Here is a 17,800-nt window from a genome sequence, read left to right as displayed (position 1 = left end):
TCCTGCACCGACTCCTCTCCAAGCACCTTGTGCAACCCCAGCCAATGGAAATTTACGCCGGCCATAACCGAGAGCACCATTTCGTCCCCAGCTTGCCACCTCCTTCTCCGCTCTTTTCCCCTTCCTTCCCTCCCTCCCTTTCCTCCCTCTTCCACCCCCACCCCCCCACCCCCCGCCCAAATAAATAATACGGATCTGCACCCTCCACCCATCTCTGGAACGGCTTAGGCCCACCGGCATAAGCGGGGAGAAGCCGAAACGTACCGGAGGGCCCGAGTTTAAAAATGCAAAATATCCGCCGCTGCTCGCCCGCCGCCGAAAGCGGGTCCCCCCCGGCCCCGGCCCCGCACGCCGGGCCAGCCCGGCTCCGTGCCCCGGCGCTCCCCGCCACCGCACGGCCGGGGGCAGCGGTAACAGGCACCATTATGGAATCATCATCATTCACTCCCCGTCCTTTTCTCACCTCAGGAGTCTGAGCCCATTCACCAAAGTCCTTCCTCGTCCAGGATCTCAATTTTTTGGTTTGGTTTTTTTTTTTGGTGTGTTTTTTTTTTTTTTTTCCTCCTTCATGGATCAGCCAGTCCCGACATCATTAAACTATAGTCCTCCTCTTCCTCCTCCTTCCTTCTCCCCCTCTCTGTCTCCCCCTCTCTCCGGTTTTTTTTTTTTTAATTTTTTTTTTTTTATTTCAAATAGGGGGAGTGGGGGGGTAGCTGGGGGGGGGGAGTAGACATAGCTGCATGAAGTGGCTGCCTTTTAGAAAGCACATTTAATCTTTACTGGCTCCCCTAGGCTTCGATGAAGTAGAAGGGAAAGGAGAGGGGGAAAGAAAAAATACAGGCAAGGGAGGCTGTTGAGGGACAGCAAGCATCAGGCTCAAATCAACGACCAGATGAAAATGTACTAGACCACACTGCCCCCTCTCTTCCTCTCGCTCTGTCTCCGTCTCTCTCACACACTCTCACTCCTGGAAAGCTTCAGTGTCTGGTTACAGACTCTTTTGGATCCTTCCCCCCCTCCCCACCCTCGCCCTTTGCCAACTATCCTAGAGATTCCTTGCATGCCTACTTAAATCTTTAACAGAATAAGGACTCGCTCCCCCCGCCGCCAGCCTCGCACACACACACCGGCCCCGCTCACCCCTCCTCAATAAGCTCTTAAGCTCCCGGGAAAAACCCGCCGCCGCGGCCGCCGGCGCATCTCCGGCGCGGCTGCCCCGTCCCGGTGCCGGTGCCGCAGCCGGTCCCGCCGCCGGGCAGCCCCTGTCGCTGCGCCCAGCCCCGGGACCCTCCCGGGCAGCCGGGCACCCGCTCCCGCCCCACGCTGCCCTCCTCAGGGGGTGCGGGGGGGGGGTGGTGAGAGAGAAGGGGATGAGGCGGGGAGTGGCGGGACTGCAGCCCTTCGCCTAGCATCCCTCTGGCTGGATCTGGATTTTAAAACAATAAAATCCACCGCTGCTATCTCGGTTTCCCCCGCTCCCCCCCTCCGCCACACTGCAGCCCGCAGCCGCCCGTGGAAATCGCACGCCCCACGTCTGCATTGAGGCAGGCAGACTGCCTGGCTCATGCCCGTGATGACTTTAGAGCTGACAATCTCCTCTCCTCGACACCCTCCACCCCCCACCCCGCCCCGCTCAATGGCAGCACTGCTGCCTCTCACACCAGACTATATTTGCAATATGTGCTAATTTACCAGCTATATGCCCTTGGATTTTAAAATGAACTCATCAGTCAATGTTTCTAGTACCGATGCTCCCTCTCTCTCCCTCACACACACCCTCTGCTGCAGACATGTTACTCATTCTCCAAGCATTTCCTCTCCGAATGTCCGTCAGACGCATATACACTTCATTGATCAAACCAAATCCCTTGATAACAATAAATAATAATACAGACAGTTAACATCAGCGGGGAGCAGAGGAGTGGGGGGGAAGACAAAGATGACGACTAAATCTGCATTGTGCTTTACTGGGCTGATCCCTGCATTCCCCAGAGATGCAGTACACAATGCGGAGTGCAGGTACGCCCCTGAAAAGACAGCACACACCTAGCCGAGTGGGGCCTTACCTGAGACCCCACACTTGCCTGAGCAATGGAAATGGGAGGTGGGGCTGTTGATGCCTAATACCTGACTCTGCACAGGCTTCAAATGTGCTCATGGGAAGAGAAGGTGGTCTTCGCTACAAGGGAGAGGAAGCACCTAATGCAAAATACAGAAATAAATAAAGAAGGTGGTTTCCTTGTAACACTACGCACTGCACAGATGCTTAGGACTTAAAGGTATCTGGGTATCCAAAGACCCTGACAGGTGCACAGTGGGATTTTCAGAAACACCTTCTTAGTGCCCGATGAAATGTTTCCTTTGTATTGAAGACAGCAAGCACTGATGCAAGAAACCAGGTTAGGAAGACAGTCTATTAACTATCCCTCTGTTACACGTGCCGGCTATTTCAAGGGCTTTAGGGCTCCTGTGGCTTTATTTCCTAGTTTTCTGGGGCTAAAATGGGGAAGGCAGGAGAAGCTGCCTCTTGGGATTTTGGCTAGCTAGACATCTTGTGTGGGTCTGGCAAAGAGAAAGTGACTGCAGTGTTCGGGAAGTTGGGGAGGGTGGGGCTATCTAGAAATCTTTGACTCACTGGGGTAACTCCCTGAGCACAGGAATTAAATTATTACTCAAAGCAAGCTACATTTTAGGAGCAGCAGCCTCAGAATGAAATTCTGCATGCATACAGAGTTTGAAACAACTAAAATAAACATATGGAAATAAATATACAATGCATAATTAGATCATTGGAGGCAACGCAGAAGTCCCTGGGTGAGAGAAGAGGTGGGATTATGCAGTGAAGTCGGTCCAGGGAATCACGGATACAAATTTTCTTATTTATACCAACATAATCCTGATTGACATCAGCCTAGATAGGGGAAGAATCAAACCCTGTGTACTAAAGGATCTAATCTTTGGGAAAAGTTGACTGGATTAGAGAGACTGTATCTGCCAACGATCCTTTCACTCTCCCTACAGATTCCCTCACCATCCCAGCAGCAGGCAAGATTTTGCCATCACACCAAACAATTTGCATCTATTGTCTTTTGCACGTTCCCTTATCTTCCTTCCAAAAAAATGTTTGATTTTTTTTCTTTTAAAATTTTGTTGCAAACACATGATTTCTTTATACGATTTAACCAAGTCTTTGGAGGATACTTATTTCAAGCAGTTAACACCTGACCCCAATTTTTGTGGGTAATTAGTGAGCTAGATAACCACACAAAATGGGTAATTATTTAGTACCCAAGGGTACTGTACAAGAGGGTAGGGGCTGGCAATGTTAGCAAAAGCACACCTCTAATAATTGTATCTATACTGGTGATGTTTTAAGAATAGTTACTCCATCTAATGATCCATGATAAATCAGTAAACTATTTTGCTTCCCTTTAGCACATATACGTAGGCTGACCAAGCGAGGGCAAAGCAACCTGAAGCCCCAGCTTTGGAATATGCACAGGCCCCAAGAGAAGTGAGAGGCATCCACTTGGAGAAGGAAGTAAGACTGGAAAGGGCTGCTCTAGAACAGCAGCAGCAGAGCCTAGTAGCCATCACTAACAGCTAACAGGTTGGTTGGAGATGGCTTGAAAAGCCATGTAGGGAGAAGCTTGTAGAGCATGCCTCAGGGTCTACTTCTTGCTTAGGCAATGTGGCCGGGCTGAGGGATCTTTGTATACAACAATAATCCTACTCATGTTTTAACTGAGTTCAGTCTTGCTTATTGAAAATCACTTTGAAAGCTGTACAAATGAGGCGTTCTGTGTTTGTGGAAGGTCAGCTCTGAAATGCAGGAGGGTGGCATGGGGGGGAGGGGGTAATATTTGATAAATTTCAATTATTTGCCATCTTCAATATTTACGCTGCAAATAACATGTTTCTCCCACGGAAAATATACCACCTCAGCAGATTTTTTTCACCAATTTAAGAAGTAGGAAGAGATGGAAACTATTCTGAAATAGAAACTAAATAAGAAAAATTCAACTACCAAAGAAAAAAAAAAAAAGGATTTGATCATCAGAACCATGTGAAAAGAAGCATTATGCTGGAAACAGATCCATAATCTCTAGCACAGTGGTCACTACCCACTGACCACTATTTGCAGCATTACACACACACTTAAGGATATCTTCAAACCAAGACATTACGCTCAGCGGAAAAGCACTTTCCTTTTTTAATTGCTTTTATGAATCATCAGTAACATCCGGACACTTCATTTACTAGAGTCCAGTAACCTTGGTTTTCAAAGACTCAGATTCCAAACCTAAGGGCCTGCAGGCTGGCACAAAAAATAGAGGCGTCATTCTCTTTTGATCACAGTCATGCATTTAACTTAGCTTGCTGCTTTCGGATCATTCAAGCCAGGCACTACAGAAGAAAGCATAAATGGCAACATCACCTGGCACTGTGACCACCAGGAATTAAACAGAGGAAGTCTGAGGCATTTCCACAGCTCCTCATATTTATCTTTTGTTCTGTTTTTTGGTTGTTTGGGGGGTTTGTTTGGTTGTTTGGATTTTTTTTTTTCAGTGAAATAAGTGCAACTGGAAGAGGCCTGAAAATTGCTCTCATATTTAAAGAGGCCAAGTCTCTGCAGTCCATTTAGTCCTGAGCATGCGCGTTCATATTACCAATGTGAACAGATTCAGAAGCAGAAAAAACCCCACCAAACCCAAACCAAATGCCAGAACTGGCGGTAAGTTCAGAGCAGCTGTGAGGTAGACACTTATCCACTCTGAACTACACCTGAAGACTGAAGCTTCTTTTGTGTGCTACAGGTCATTTACCAATTCAGTAACTTATAATAATTGGCTGCTACCATGCTGAGGTGGGTTTAAATAAATTGGCACCCCCTTCACTAATCCTCTCAGGGCCCTGGTTTGCAGGAAAAGGTCTTGCAGAAATGGAGTGAGAAAAAGTTTGGAGAGAGAAGCTGGAAAACAGAAAGGAAGAATGAGTTTAATTACGAAGACAAGTTCAAAGGAAGAAGAGACTTTGGTAGGTGCACAGTTACAGCAAAAGCAGAGTAAAGACAAACTATTACTACTTTTTTGTGACCAATTGGAATTAGCAATTCAAAGTAGAAGGCACACAGGAGAAAGGATGCTCAGCCAGAGAGGATGGTTTAGAGACTTAAGCATTAACTATAAAACCTTAAGACCTTTTTGAGACAAATCAATAATTTCACTCTGGGCAAACTATACAGAGATCATTTAGGAAATACCTTTAAAATAAGTTACATCTCAGCTATATGGACAGCATATATGATAACATATGAGAATAGTTTACAAATTAATAAAATGTCTTCAGTGGAGTAAAAAGTATTTAATAATACAAACAAAGAATTCTAATGACATGAGGACAAGGTACAAATTCACAGTGTGAGGCACATATATGGAAAGCAAAGCTGGGCAAAGGCATCATGATTTGGGCATTACCAGAACAGTGCTCTATCAAGTGAGGAGCTTGACAACCCAAAACTTCTAATTTGAACCTCACTGTTTTGTATACTGTTGTCTAATTCCCCATCAAGTCAGTGATGAAATCACTTCACCTCTTCCTACCCTGCATCCCCAAAATACAGAATCATCACAACAATACTTACCATGTCCTTGGAGTGTTCTGAGGTCCTTGGAAGAGAGCTGCTATGTCCAGATTACTTTTGTTATCCTCATCTGATATCCTGTTAGTCAACAGAGAGGACGGAGTGTGGTTAAAGATCACGTAAATTCCCTTTCATTGCCAACAATTCCTTTTAAACTGACTCATCCACCAACTTTCACCTCCAAACCCAACAAGGCATGTGTTAGCAAATTACCTCACCCAAGCACTATCCTGACAGCAACACAACTAAAAAGGTGGTAGTTGTATTTTCTCTCCATCCCCCAATTCTGCTAACAGCTTTCTCAAAGATCTTTGAGCTCCAACTATATCAATCCCTGGATAATGGAGAACAATTAAATAATAAGGTGAGAAGGCCATAAAACAATTCAATCCCAAGGCGAGTAAAGTAAGCAAAAAGCAAAATGAGGTGGTGCTGTTCACCTCCCGGTGAAAGGTCCTGGAATACTGCACCGTTTGGTGCCCTTACTGGAACCCATGTATAGGAAAATGGGAAGAGTTCAACAAAAGGTCAGTCAGTAGAACAGAGAGATTTGAAAAGAAAGGTTACAGAGCTGAATTCGTCCAATTATCAAAGAAAAAGTATGAGAAGTGGGAATGCAGTACCCCGAGTGATGTGCGTTTTGCGTTGGGGGAGCTAACAATCTGCCCCTATCCGTGAGTTCTGTACACATTGGTCTGAAAACTCAAGGTGAAACTCGATTTTATGTGAAGTCATGCAAAAAAGTATTACATCTACTTTTGCGTGGTTTGCCATTTCCATATCACATAAGGTACCTGAAACCCCTTGTATTTCACATGGTTTCAGGTCCACAAAAGTTTCATGTAAGACTCACTTCACTTAAAACATAACAAAACCTCCAAGAACCTCACTAAAATTTTGGGTAAGACTAACCTGTTTCAAGCTGGTGACATGATTTCCTAAGATCTGAAGCTTCATACTGGAAGTCTGACAAATCTTGTAGTATTTCAGTTACTAAGTGATGGAGCTATATTAATACATTAACTTACAAGGTTGCTACAAAAGTATTCTATCTGGTCAACATTTAATGCTTTTTTAAAATTTACTTGAAATTCTAATAGAATCATTGCATGAAAAAGATGGTCCCTCTCAATAAACTTTCTTCTTTTTTTCTGAAAAAAAGCCAGCAAAACCAACATGTGTTGAGGCTGTTCAATTAGAATTCAACCTGCTGAACCCAGATTCAACTTCAGAAACATGGATAAAGTTTAGGAACACTTTGGGAATCTCACCTGGCAGGAAAAGCAGAAAATTAAATTAAAACTAGAAATTTGTGTGACAAAGCAAAGCTAGAATGAATTATATTTCAATAGCAAAGAAGTGCTAGGGTCACTCTGTGAAAGATTGTAATTCAGAGATTGGAGGGCTGCTGCCTGCAGTCCACAGACCTGTTCCCATCTTCTCCATGAATTTGCTGTGGACTCTCAGTTCTGCAGACTTATTTCCAATTCTCCCCTACATAAACGCAACACAAATAGGTAACATAACTACTGCAGGTAAGAAAGGAGCTGGGACTATGAGCCTTAATTAACGTTTGTGAAGAGCCCTGAGAGATCACAGGGACCTGAGGAACCTCAAAGCAGAGTTATCCTTAAATATCCCCCAGACTTCCTGTGAGATTCAGCCTTTTCAACCAGCACCAACTTGCTTTTCAAGGAGAGGGTGGAATTATTTAAAAGATAAAACAAAGAAAGAAATGTTTTTCAGGTTTTCTAGTGCTCCAGCTACAGCTTGCAGTTGACACAATTAAAAAAGCCAAACACAAATAACTGAACAACACGAGGGCATATTTCTCTCAAGAAAAAAATACTTGTCTCAGCCACTGCTTAAGAATTAAACCAAGAGGTATGACTCCAAAATATTTTCTACAGCTGGTTGGTGAGCCCAAGCCACCAGTCCCTGTGCAGGGACAGGCAGAAGCTGGCATAGAACCAGCCAGAGGAATCCCAAATCAGTGGTGATGACAGTGGTGAGAATCCAAAAGGCCTGTTCCTATTCCCAGTCCTGCCACTCGGTGTGCTAAGTGGCTTGGGCAAGTCTCCCCTTCTCTTCGTGCTTCCTCTTCTGCCTGCCTTATCTATTTAGCCTGCAAGCTCCTGGGGACAGGGAGTCTCTTCTCACAGGGTATCTACAGGATGCCAAGCTGTTTAGGTATTGCTGTCAAAGACATAACAGGCTTGGGCACTTCAACACGGGGGAAGTCTGAACGCAGCCCCAGTCACCTTCACCTCTTGTGAAACCAGACACAGAGGTCTTAACATACAGTAATTTGTTTTCAGCTTCTTCGCTGGTGGTGAGAGTGTATTAAAAATTAGAAAGCCACATATCGAGAGGCATGTGACAGACAGAATGAATGTCAGAACGCGAGGAGGATGCAGCAGCCTCTGAGGACTTACTTTCGGCCCATCAGATGCTGCTTAGCCTCTGCATGCCAGAAATAGCAGCGGGACGCAAGTGCAGCAGCCAGTCTCCCCACTCCTGGTGCCAGTTCACACTTCTGCATCACTTCACGTTGCAGTGCAGGCTCTAGTACCCCCTAAACTTAAATTTAGTTGGTTTTATAATGCAAAAAGACAATGTAACATTTTTATGAGATACAAAATGAAGAAAAGAGCACAACTGGAATGTTAGATTATTTAACTTATTATGATAATAAATGACATGAATTGGGATTTTTAAAGTGTAGTAATAACCATTTCTAGTTGATTTTATTTGTCTAAAAGTAGTATTAGGTTATAAATATTGTTGATTTTAACTTTGTACAGCTAATGAACGTATGTCAGCATGGAGGTAGTCCATATTTCTTCAAAGAGATATATATCATGCTCACTTGCAATTCCAATATCACATGCAATACGACTGCCTCTGAACAATTCACATACGATCAGTTCCTCTCTGTCTTTACAATACTCCTTATGAGGAACAAGGACCTCTATTTCATAGATAGTGAATAAAACCAAAGAAAAAGACGTGGCTCATCCAAGGTATAGTGAATAAAACCAAAGAAAAAGACGTGGCTCATCCAAGGTCCCACAGGGGAGTCTGTAGCAGAACTTCAGGGTCTGCACCAACAACTTTAAAAAAAAAAAAGAACAATAATTGCTCCACTGTAACAGTAGAGGCCGTGCACAATCTCCACTCCATTAATAATAAAACAAGACGGACCCCATGAGCTGTATTCAAACAAGAATCCCTCACAGTAGAGACAATTTAAAAATTACAAAGCTAATTCACCTGGTGTCTCAGAGAAATCTGAACTCACATTTCCCAGCAATAACTCCCGCCAGTCATGACAGTAAGCCTGTACCTGGGATGATTCAGTAGCAGCTCTTAACTCTTACAGTTTGACCCACACAGGTGGCCTCAATGCTTCATGCTAGACCGGACTTTCCACATGGAACCAACTGCAGCAGCAGGTCCTGAGTCATTATTTGATCACTTTCCTGCTTAATTGCCATTTTTAATTACTTGCATGGTAACAACAAAGAGTCTATCTACCAACGGAAATCCATTCTTTGAACAAATTCTGCCTTTTCTCTTAGATGTAAGCTATTGCTACATAAGCCATTCCTGATTAACATGGGGCCCTCATGGGAAAGCCACTGCCTGTCTTAGTGATTTCATTTCCTACATCTTCTCTTCTTCAACTGACAATCCAAGTCACTAAAAAGTAAGGGCAAAAGATCCCTTATTTTATTGTTACAAGATGACAGTGTTTTTTGCCTTGCTATTTTCTTTCAGCAAGATATATTAGCACTACATTTGCTCCTCCATGGGGTGGGATTTCTTAAATAAAAACGTATGTTATATACATATGATCTTGGAACCAGAGCTGCATTCGCCTATTAACTATCCACATTTGCTTCAGACTTGGCCAGCCACCTAGAAAACCTGCCAAGACCTTTCTGGCAGCCTTTTCACAACAGTTCCAGGAAAACATGGAATATTCAAAGAATTTTAGGGCCTCCTGGCTTCGTTTGTCACCACTCTCCTTGCCCACTTAACACTAAATCACAGGCAAATTGCTCTAATGCCCTATTAAAGATTTAAAAATGGCCTTCTCCACAGCAGGGTATCTGAGGACAAATCTGCGCTAATATATAATGCAAGGCCTGCATTAATATGTAATGCAGTGTGGCATGAGGCAGACCAAGGGCTTCACAACATGTAAGGGAGCTACTTTACAAACTTTGAACCTCCCAAGTGAATTCTGTCCTAGTTGGAGTTTTCAAACCACCCTCAGATACCCAGGCAAAGGAAGGATTCATTTTGTCCTCATCGTTACTCCAGTGAATTACCGTTGAGGTTTCAGGCCCACGTCATACAAGAAGCAAACAAAAACGTGGACAGTTACATCGGAATTCACTGCCTCTGTGGGTCTCAAGGCACTGCTTGAGCAATGCCATTAAAGATACGTTGGAGTCCCATTGCCTACAGCTTGTCTGTAAGCTAACTGACAGACTTTGGGATGACCAGATGACGTGATTCTATTACCGAGATTCAGAGTAGCATTCACGGAAATGGCAGCTGGAAGCGTTTTCTTTGCAGCCTAAACCAGGATCTAAGTCCTTTCAAAGCCATGGCAGGAGAAAGACAAAAATCCTGCTGTCATTTGCATAAATTTATTACTAACCAAGGCCCATCTCACTTGCACAGCTTCCCCTGGTTTTAAAAGGCAAGAGAAGCATACTTTAAATAATTTGAAAAGGCTTTTTTTATTACACAGAAGTGACTTCAGATGTCAAGTAGTCTGTATTAATTCCTAGCATGAATTATAGATTAAATGTTTAACCCTGGACTTCAACATGGATTGAGAATTCCTTGCTACTGAGAGCTGACAGAAGTGCCTCACTGAGCACCCCCACATCCCCACATCATTGCTTCTCTGGACCATTTCTAGTTACGCCTCAGGACCTCTTGACTCAATTTTGGTGCAGGACTGAGTCTCTGCACACATACTGTCTTGCACCTTGTTAGTCTAAAAGTTATCACACATTTCTCTTTGCTCCAAATAACCTTTTCTGGCTCTTGAACTCATTAGTCATTGTTGGTTTGCCATCTGCTACTTCATAGGCACATGACAAACATATACATATATACAGCTACAATGTTAGACAGCACCAAGACAGAATGTTTTATGAGATCCCCCCCACTTCTTCTAAAACACACAGCAGTGAGCTGGTGGGCATACTTCCTGAGAGGCTCTACACACCATGTAATGAGATTGTGGGTATGTATTTTGCGATTAAAAGTTGCCCCTCCACTGGAATATAAACAAAATGGAGCATCATAGAACCCCTCACACTAGCAATTCCACCAGCAGAGTGTGGATATCTTCCTCTTTTACTGAAGAAGGAAGAGACTACCGTTCCCTCATTCTGATGCAAAGTCCCGAGTAGTCACTTTATGAAATGCAGCCACCAACATACGGCCCTTGTGGATTTATTACAGCACCATGGTTACAGATTGCTGATCAGTGACTTCTATCCTAGAATTCTACAAACAGACATGATTCAGCAGTCTAACTACACCATTACTAACACAGTAGGTAGTGGACACTGATTTTATTTTTTCCACTAAGACCTAAGCTGTTTAATGTCTCATTCAATAATTATTCTCATGTACAAATGAAGGGAATCACATGCCCTATCTTAGGGCTCTTGTAAAATCAGTTCTCCTTTCACATTTCAAAACCTATTGGAAAGGCAATCTCTAACATCAACTCAAACCACAAGATCTGTAGCTGAGAGCAATCATGTCTTGCCTTCTTGCCTTCCCATTTCCTTCCTGCTTTTTCTTTTCTTCCTCATTCTTTTTTTAAAATCCTGTCCTCCAAATCTAACAACCTCATTTATGAGAGGAAATGGAAAGCCAAGGGGAAGCTGTGGCCTCTGACAGACTGCAAACACCACTATTGCAAACCACTCTCTGATGCCACAATTGCTATTCCTTGTCAGAAGAGATGAGCAGCCACTTCAAACACAAGGAAACCAGACTTTACAATAACCCCCCATCAGTGTCATTAATCTGGGAATGGGTTTGGCTTGCTATTTACAATGATTCCTTAAATCTCACTTAAGCTAAGGAATACAAAGGGTGTGCCTATGCTCCTCAGGGGACTGACTGTAGTGACCCCAAATCTAGCACCAGCCTGAGCTGCTGCAACTACAAATCTCCAGCAGTACCACATGGAAGTGCCAGCTCAGGCTCCTGGGCAGCAGGGCTGTGGCTAGTGCAGCACCACACCTGAGCTCATCACATCCCACAGCAGTCAAGTGACAGCTGGACTGTACCTGTATGTCATGCTCTTGCATGGTGAGGACCAGCTCTAACCTCATATTGAAAAGTCGGTGTGAAAGCAGAACCAGGTGTAACCCTCCTCACTGTTTCTCAGACTTTTATTCCTCCTGGTAATACCAGAGTTCCAAGAAACAAATTTAATGAGGAATGGAAAGGTCACGATGCATGTTTGGACACAGATTTGCAATTCAGCTGACTTGGCTTTTGTACACAGCTCTCCCAATGATACACTGCCTGGCCTTGGATAAGTCCTTCACCTTCTGCTTCAGCTTCTGGACAGTGGTCCGGCAATCCTTTCCCATTGCACATGGTAACCGTAAGGAGCTGGAGGTGGCCCATGTCATTGGATAATTACTACTAAAACTCCTATAGTGCAGTTATTCAATACACGAGCCCAAGTGAAGGCCAAACTCCTCTCAGCCTTTCACTTTTATTTGTCGGTGGCAAACTATGCACTTAATCCTTTGCAGGAGACAGACATAGAATGGGTCAGAATCCAGACTTCTCTAACACACCTTCTCCAACAGTGACAAGCATTAGTGGCTTTGGACAATCAAGAGCTGTCCTTCCTACTGGTTTTTCCCTGGTCTTGAATTGCTGTACTTCATGCAGAACCTTGAAACACGAAGTCTAAACTCAGTTCTAAAGTTATTATAATGAATTACAATAATTCTATGTATGGTTATTGAAAACATAAGTATCTAATCTGTTCTAGACTTGCAAACTTCCCATTAACTTCTAAAAGCAATTAAGTTCATTTTTAAATTAAAAACTGGTGGGAAAGAATTGCTTTTTAAAACATTTTCAATTTGTCACCATTTAATTTCTCTGCATGTCTCCTTGCATTCACTTAGTGAAACTACGAGAATTTATCAGTCTACCTCTTCCTTCCTCTCTTTTCATTGTAATGTCAATTTGTTTTTCCTTTCTAAAGGGAATGGTGCCAGTATATCAATTTTGGATATCTCCCTGCTTAGGACTATTTCTGCTGGCACCTTTTTAAGCCACTCTTCCTCTCCTCAGATTTGGTAGTACAGCTCCTACACTGCATGCCTTATTGTCTTTGGTCCCAAAAATACAGACAGACAACACTCATATGAGTTTCACATCACTATTGTGCAGGGGTTTATCCACTCTGTGTTTATAATAGGATCAAGCCCTAAAATGTTCATAAAAGCATCCATTCATGGCTTGAGCTTTATATCCCTACTGAATGTCAGAGCAACAGACAACAAGATCTATCCAGAATTCTGTGAGGAGTAAACAAAAGAAAATAAATCTCTGCCTTTATCAGCCATTTGCCTGACTAGTTATGGCTTTTTTGGACATTGACAGTTGCATGTGTAAAAAATGGCCCATTCACAAAACCACTCTTACACTACAATTGTTAGACATGACATTTACACATCACTGTTAATTATAAATTACTTGATCCTGACATTTCCTTAACACGTTATGAAAGCCATAATGAAACCCTCTCAGCTGTGTGTCACACCTGTAACAAAGACAAGCTTAGAGAAATTACAGTCTTGTCAGACCTGAGCAAAGGGCTGAAGGAAAAATGGCAGCAGGGTGACTCACACTTGAAGCGGACTTATCCTCAATGACCTGAGGGGGGCAAGTGAGAGCCCTGCACCACAACATTTGCTCCTCTGTGGCAAGACGTGCTGATTTGGTCACCTGAATGTGGGAACCTACAAGAACGTAGATGGAAAACAGAAATCAAGGACTCCATAGTGGCTATACTTACACTGCTCTCAAACAGTATTCTTAGAAAGGGTCTTGAGTATGGTGGGCTCTTTTCTTGAAAAAGAAAAAGTAGTTGTACATTGAGAGATGTCTGGCAGGAGCCAGGGAGTAGCTCCAGCAGGTATCCTGCAGCCACTGGTAGGGTCCTCACTTGTGGGCTGACAGCTCTTTCCCCATAGGTAAGTGTCTTCATCCTTAGCACTAGTAGTGGCTCTCTCCTGCCTTTAAGAAAGTAAGTGCTTGGAATATTTCTTAGCCAGTGGCATTCCATTTGCAGTACACCTCAGACAATCTTGGATCACCTAACTGGAAAGGAAGCTGTTTTCTATGACTTTGAGAAGGAAGCAGGGAAAGGTGGTGGTGAGGAGGAGCCACTGCATATAACACAAAATGTGGAATTTAAATTTCTTTCCATATTTGCCCCAGAAACCTGATTCTTGAACTTATTTAACCAAGAAACAGGGCCATGACATCCATGACATTGCACAAAGAGGCTAATTTCACACTATTGCATGTAAAAAAATTATTTGCTCAGGGAGAATACATTTTATATTTTGAATATATATATATATAAATATATGTAACTGGGACTGCCTGGAGCATCAGTGGGGTCAGGGCAACTTAAAGTTTTGTCTTGCTTGAAAAAGAAAGAAAAAAAAAGGGGTGGGGGTGGGGTAGGTGTTCTCAAGTTAAACATTTTGGATCTTCCTCTGCTATGGGAAATTTCCAAATGTCAGATTTCCTTTCTGTCCCAGTTTAGACTGGAAGCTTTTATCACAAGGTTAAATCCTGACAGCCCAACAGCACACATATATGAGTTTGTCTCTGACTGAAGTTTGAATGGATATAGAACTTATGCCAAAAACTCATGCTGGAAATGTTGAAATTCACCTGGTTGTATATCTAAGCCACCAAGCTACGAGAAGGGAAATGTAAGACTGAGAAGGACAGTGTTAGTCAGAGCTATGTGTTCAGATCTCTGCTTTGGCCTCACACTGTTCATTTCCAATAGAAGAGTTCCAAATATTGAGCTGGTCTACACCAGCTAATTCTTTTATTTTCCAATCGCACTATGCATTTCAATCAATTATCTACATCTAATTGAAAGGACATCTGTTTCCCTTATAGGTTATACTTTTTGACACTAACATGCAAAAAAGAACTTCCTTCCTCAGTAATTTATAATTTCAAAAGGAGAGCATAGCAGCATTTCTGAGGTCTGGGCTTTGAATCTGTGTAATGAAATTGTCTTATTTTTAACTGTCTGAGCAGCTTTCAAGCAGAAGCGTGTTAGAATTCATATTAATTTATGCAGTACCCTATCATCATCATAATTTAGCTTACAAGGTTGCTGTGCTTGGAATTCCAGTTATGACATGAATTCTATACATTTTATACGGATTTATAAATGGCACCAATAGAACACTTAGGGCCTTATTCATTAAACAATGAGTCATTCTGGCATTCCATTCTATTTCATCCCAGTTCTTACAAAACTTTTATGTACAAATTTGACTGTACTTAATGCATCTGATTTAGCAGCAGAAGTGTTGCAGCATAGTTTCAGCTGGGTGTGGAAACAGATGAAAGGCATTGTTTTTTTTTAAAAAAAATAAGGAAAAAAAAATCCCTCTAACAGTCAAAGTTTCTGAGTTACAACCTCCTTTCCAAAGGAACACCATTCAGGTCCCAGGAAACAGCCCGTGCCTCAGCTTTCTTACCATCTTACCCTCCCCAAGCAGAACTGTGAGGCCACACAACAGAATGGTCAGAAGACACTTATGGAGCCGCAAGCAATCAGGTACTAATTCTGTGGATAAGGAGAGTTCCTCCTTCTTCAAGACTGTAAGGTGGCCATCTTTCACAAGCATCACAGCCACAGAAAACACAGAAGCAAAAGAAAATTTGCAATGGTGCACTATTGCAAGTATTTTCTAGCTGCCCAGCAAACAGGAAAACCAAAAAAGGTATTTCTGAATACAACACTTTAGTAGTTATTCTTGATAGATAATTTCAGTGTACACTACAAGAGGCTTAAAGGCTTCCCTTAGTATGCGGTTTATGACTGTGGCACCAGCAAACTAATGATGATGCAGGACCACAACATGAATTTTTCAAAATAATCTCCCTAATGTCCTAGAGCTTCCAGTGAGATTGGTTATATTTTGTGTGTGTTTTAAATGAGAATTCCGTTGAAAATAAAATGATTAAGCCAAAATAAGACCTGTTACCTGTCTTTCAGGAATGCACCTATATTACAAATAGTGGCTAACAGTATGCCTACACAGCAAAATATAGGGCCATTGTTTGGTAAATTCTAGCATAATCTAGGCAAAGCACATAAAAATAGCAGTGAAGTCATGATGGTATGGGTTTTAGCATGCTCTAGCAACTACAGTACAAAGTCTTCAGGGACGCGCTGGTTACTAGCCAGTGGGAATCTGTTTGAACTGTTCTCATTACTTCATTCAATCCAGTTAATCCAGGTAAACTGGCATATGCTACAAACTGCTCTCCATTTTACAGTTTGGGCACCTCAGCACATATGACTATTTTACCTTCCCTTTGTCCTTTCAATCTTCTTCCTGACTGCTGGATGTATGGCTATGATTTCCATAATTTCTGTAAAGCTTTCTGGAGCAGAATAGTCTCAGAAGTCACTGCTCCTCTATCAAATCTGACCGGGATTAGAAAATAGTCTCAGAAGTTGCTGGGAAGAAAGAAGGCACAGATATATAAATGTGCATAAGGCAAATGAGCACACTAGCTGCCATCTTTTCATTGGAAACCATTCCAAGACTTCATCATTCCTCGGATGCTTGCAGTTTTCTTCATTACGTATATAAGCATCAGTGCCTGGTTTTGGTCTTTATCCTTAACAAGTCACAGTAAATTTGGAATTCATTTCACTACATATTCTTGAACATTAGGATACTACCTACCAAGCGATCACCATACCAAGAAAAGCACAATACTCTCTGCACCCATGGTCCTTAAGGGAGAACAGGGATGCGTGCTTAAGTAAAAGGTACCATCTCATTTTCATTAATTCTCTAACCATGAGATTTCTAGTGCTTCACTTTGCATTACAGACTTGAAGGGACAAAACCAAGATCAAAGTTTACATTTCATTATCCCAGGACAGTTTTCAGGGAGGTAGATCACTTCTTTTGCATTTTACATTCCAGTGGAAATGTTCGCTGAAAAACGGTTGCTATCTCTCTGACTATTTACAGGCTTAGCTGAATAAAAACTGGGAATGTAATGAAAAACAAGGAAATCTTTGAACATCTTTGTCTGTTCATTGCCCAAGCTGAGAGAAACAAAAATGGCAGTTAAAGGAACTGTTCAGGGTGAGCCACCTTCCTTTTGCCTCCTCCTCTTTTAGTCTACAGCTCATGAGTCGTTGCTTTACTCATTGCAAAAGGTCCATAATTTTAACACTGCCATATTCTCTTGGAAATCTATTGAAATGGCATATGATACAAGCCATATGATAGAAGCTTAATTACACAGAGGGCATATGGAAGGCATATGACATAAGGACATATGGAAGGCATATGATAGAAGGGCATCCGAGGACATATGATGGAAGTCTAATTAATTGACAATACATTCCCCTCATCACAGGGAGAGCTGGAATGCTATTTTGTTCAGAAGAAAAATATGCACGTTGAATTACGTTTACCACTGACCATTCTCCTTTTTAATTATTATTCCTTGTTCTTTGGAGCAAGAGAGATCATTTGATTTACATATCATATGATTAACATACTTATCTAAGTTTGATAGCCACAATTGTGTGTATTAGTATAAATAACTGCTATTTTTGAACCTTAAGAAGTTCCCTTATATGTGTGCAAATAAGATCTAAAATGCTCCCATCAAAAAGAAAAGTGACTGTTCTTATTTGGGAGTTATTACTCCCCATTCATAAAGCTATTCCTAGAGAAGTACAATGCAGGTTAAAAAACAACAACAAAAAAATAATCGACCCTTACGGAACAGCTCTACACTGGATGCGAGTCAATGTAGCTTGTGGATTCACAGCTGAAAATTTTCACTTCC

The 17,800-nt window shown here is 42.3% G+C and overlaps 2 long non-coding RNA genes across 5 annotated transcripts in view; one reads left to right on the top strand and one right to left on the bottom strand.

The window, feature by feature from the left end:
- Positions 1-493: 493 nt before the first annotated feature.
- The window catches only part of LOC119158295, a 152,755-nt gene continuing 135,448 nt past the window's right edge, over positions 494-17,800 (bottom strand). For 3 of the 4 annotated variants that reach the window (XR_005107829.1, XR_005107828.1, XR_005107830.1), the window contains one exon: positions 494-5,722. This is a non-coding gene — a long non-coding RNA (uncharacterized LOC119158295). The remainder of the gene's footprint in view (positions 5,723-17,800) is intronic. The other variant, XR_005107831.1, reaches the window with a different exon arrangement.
- LOC119158297 lies at positions 5,721-8,838 on the top strand. Its single transcript, XR_005107833.1, has 2 exons — positions 5,721-8,667; positions 8,711-8,838. It is a non-coding gene; the product is annotated as an uncharacterized LOC119158297 (long non-coding RNA).

Source organism: Falco rusticolus, chromosome 16 (assembly GCF_015220075.1).
Source record: "Falco rusticolus isolate bFalRus1 chromosome 16, bFalRus1.pri, whole genome shotgun sequence".
Lineage (NCBI taxonomy): Eukaryota > Metazoa > Chordata > Aves > Falconiformes > Falconidae > Falco > Falco rusticolus.
Note: the sequence above shows the minus strand (reverse complement) of the source record. Positions and strands in the feature narration are given on the sequence as shown.